This window comes from Harpia harpyja, chromosome 23 (assembly GCF_026419915.1).
Source record: "Harpia harpyja isolate bHarHar1 chromosome 23, bHarHar1 primary haplotype, whole genome shotgun sequence".
NCBI classification, from domain to species: Eukaryota; Metazoa; Chordata; class Aves; order Accipitriformes; family Accipitridae; genus Harpia; species Harpia harpyja.
In genome coordinates this window covers 6,072,169-6,076,196 of record NC_068962.1, presented here as the reverse complement: position 1 = coordinate 6,076,196, position 4,028 = coordinate 6,072,169, and positions in this window count along the sequence as shown.

Sequence of the window (4,028 nt, the reverse complement as noted above, 5' to 3'; positions counted from 1 at the left end):
CAAACACCTTTATATTTGATTTTGCTGAACTGAATTTTAGCAAGGTCAAACAAAGGTTTGTTCTAAGCAAATGGCATTTATTTCACGTCACAGCTTTTTACCCCTTCCCCTCAAATTTGTTACTGCTCCTACCAATATACCAGTATACCAATAACATTCTCAAATGCATTCTGGAAACAATCTTTTGGGTGTGCTGATAATCCAGAAATGCATATTTTCCAACATCCAAAATCAAGGCTTAAGCAAATTGGATTACATATGAATATTTTTTCCTATATGTAACATTTCTATTTTGGGGCTCATTGGATGTGATAATGTTTAATGAATTTCCATGTGCTGTGGCTATTATCTGGTATGTATTTAGAGGTACTTTTTTTTTCTTTACTTTTCTGTGAGTACTTATGTGGCAATACTTACAGGATCTACTCTTTCCAGTATGTTTTCCTTCTGAAGGGGAAATACCACTTCTTAATACATATGAACTGCTATAATATGCTGCAAATAATGGTAGGCATACACTGTAGTATCATGCAGTTTATTACACCAGAAATAGGTTTTACAATGTTAGCAGAAGTCAAGCTATCTCTTTTCCTTATTGATGTTATTTTCTTTATTATCCTCCATAATTCTATGCTTACTTTTATATTACCAGTATTTTGTACAACATATAACCATTCCTCTGAACTTTTTCATCATTTCTCCAATTCTTCAATGAAATATACCTCTTAATACTGTCAATGTCCTATATTAACAGTGAGGAAAAGGCAGAACCCATTCCTTATCTACGGAGGAATATAAGATTCACGTAGAAGATTCCAATGTGCTAAGCAAACCTGATTCCCTTTGCTTTATATAATTTCTACATCAAAATTTTTCCAGTAAGAAGACCATCCTAGAAGGCCAAATTCATATGAGGCACTGAAAGCATGTTAAGATTTTTAAGCCAGCTCTCAATAATTTGAATGTCCAACATCAAACTTCTAGTGCTAGCCTAGGGATTCTAAGACATTTGAAAAGGTTTGGCAGATAGATAGCTCAAAGGGTTGAAAAGCAACAGCTCTGATATAGCAGATAGGTAGAAGGTAGGATGTTGTAGGACATATCAAAAGGGACTAGGTATCTATCGTGCTATTTTGGCAATCAAGTAAAGTCTGCAGTGCCTTACAGTACCATGACTGCTCCTGGACGACAGACTTCTTCCTAAGGAAGGTTCAGCATGATTTGCTTTTATGAAAATGGGGGTCTTGAATCATTGAATCAGATATTTTTAATTTCCTCATTCACAGTCCCTTGCCATTGTAAAAGCAGCTTCTTCCATGAAGAATGGGGGCAATAAGTACAGTGGGAGCGCTACTCTGTTGTCTCCTGTTGCTATTCTTTTTCTTCATGTCAGTAGCTTCAGCCTCAGTTTACTCCTTAAGTTAGTGGTTTAGTTGCTTTCAGTGCCTATGTATGCTCCTTCCTGGCAACAAAGCAAATAGCTGTATCTTCTGCAGCAAAATGCATCATTTCACCTTCTCACTGCTACTGGTAATTTTTATGCTGCTCCACATGTGGGAGTAATTAACATTATTTCACTTTTAAGTATTTTATTTGCTGCTGTGCTTGGTCATTTAAGATTTACTCTGCTAAATCCTTACTCTTAATATGTCTTCTTCATTTACAAAGCATATTCTTTCTAGACAGGCCCAGCATTCATTGATTTCACTTGTACAAAAGACCCCAGTCTTGTATTCTTTACTAAAGGAAAATTCTAATCTACAACAAATTCTTCATGTCTATATTAGCGTTTTTTCTTCATTCTTGCACAACTAAGTTGATTTAGACATACTGTGACCTAGGGCCTGAAACTTTTGTATATTTTGGTCTGTAGGTTGGCTTTTTTGTTTTATTAACACCAATGAAGTTCAAATCGCTCTGGCTCTGGATCTTAACTTAGTCTTGTCTTTAGTGGCTTTCTGTATTCCTGTCAGACTACAATATGTTTTGCTGGTCTTGTTTTCCGGAAACACTAAGCAAGTAAAATTAATTGAAGGCAAATGTTAACTTACAAACATTGAAATTGCTTCTATTTTTTGTTAGACCTATGGAAACTTATCTGAAGGAAGATATATTTTATACAAAGCATTTTACAAGCTTATGATCATGATGTTTCATATGGCACACAAATTTTGCCAGTAAGGGTCAAAGAAAACAGTTTTGTTTGTCTCAATTTATGCTTTAAAGAACCAGAACTTGGAGATGGAGTGGTATATCTGTAGGGAACATGCCTTAGTTGATGCTGGAATTAATGTTTGGCATTTTGTTCGAGCTTGGATGCTAGAAGTCCTGATGCTAGCAACCCTAGACTAGCTAGAAACCCAAGAGACCCAACATTTAAGCAGTTCAAAAATATTATGCCATTAAAAGCAAAGGAAAAGAAAGACTACTTATAGCTCTTGTGGTGCTGCTGACCAGAAAGATAAACATTTAAAAAAGCTCACAGAAAATCTGTGCTTGAGGTAGGAATTGATTCAGATCAGTGCCTTGTGCTTTCTGAATCCTGTTATCACAGAAGATAATGAAATTCCTGAGTCTGACTAAAGGACATTTGGGAGTGAGCTTTTCAAGTCCTCTAATTAGTCCCTTCACTGACACTTGGTTTTTTTCCAGATGCTCTGGCCTTGTGCAGTTTAAGTTACTGTCTTGCAAACTTCTTCAGTTGTCTCTAAATCTTGCTGTCTGACTTACTAACTTGGGTTTGATTAAAAGCTCACTAAAGTTAATGGAGAGTTCCATTGCATCCAGTGGTTTTTGGAGCATGAATTCAGCTGGAAGCATATCCAGCTGTGGGCATTGCCTAACACATTCCTAGCGAAAATGCATTCCTATTGTATAATTGCTGGCAGTGCTAAATGAATTAATTTATTCCCTTGGTTTCTGAGAGGACTTTGTTTCCATTTCAGTTCTCCCAGTTCTTGGAGGTGCAATGACTTCTAACTGTGCTCTTGAACTCAGTGCCAAAGCCTCAGGGTTGTCCTATTCTTGTTTTTCCAAAACCTTGATTATAAAGTACTGAGCCTTTGATTCAGACTGTCAGCATCCACTTGATATAAATATAATTTTTTTCTTTGCTTTGTTTTCTTTTGGGCTTCACAGATTCATCCCCAGGAACTTGTGATAAGAAAGAGCATGTGGGAGAAATACTAGCTTTGCCATAAAATGAAAAATCCTGTCTGACCCTCAGAAAGAGTTTGTGTGTGGTACCAAGTTTCCCTCTTGGCACCTTCTCGGTCTGCCAGCCTGAATAGAAATACAGGTCTTTAGCGTACTGCATCAGCTCTGGAAAGTTCTGGTGCTGATTTTTAACAAGGAGGGCAAGATAATATCCAGCTTTGGAAGGAGTGACAGGGGAGTCCCCAAATGAGTCATTCATTTGGTTGTTTCTACTTGGCACCTAGCTAAAAGATGCTTCCAGTCTGAAACTATAGAGTAAGAGCAATAAATGAAGATATTGATGTATTTTCATATAAAACAATAGTAACAAAGTGAAAGATCACCTTCTCCTGGGCCAGGGACCAGTCTACATAAAGGAGAGGAAATACATGAGTGTTCCAGTACTGGTGACGGTAAGTTCAGCTGCTTGGGCAACACAGTTTCCTAAAAAGACGCATTGGGTTTCCCTCAACTCTTTTCCACATTCTGTGACCAGAAGTGCATCCACCACATGAATAACATGGGGTCACTTGCATTATGTGATGGGGACAATTGTGTTTTGGTCATATGTGGGAGGTCCAATAAGTATTCATTTCTCAAGATATGCTATGTCTCATGACCAAAACACAGGTAACATTAACATGTTAATGTTAGCATTAACTTGTTAACAATAATGTTAGTATGAGGAAGTGAATGTGGGGCACTTACAAAAGAAGGAGGCAAAAAATAGGTTTAATTGGTATAAAGCACTGGGTGTAAGCCAAAGACTGCAGGATTGGCTCACCAAGCAGGGGCAAGAGCCACCTATTCCGAATGAAGTTGGTACGTCACCT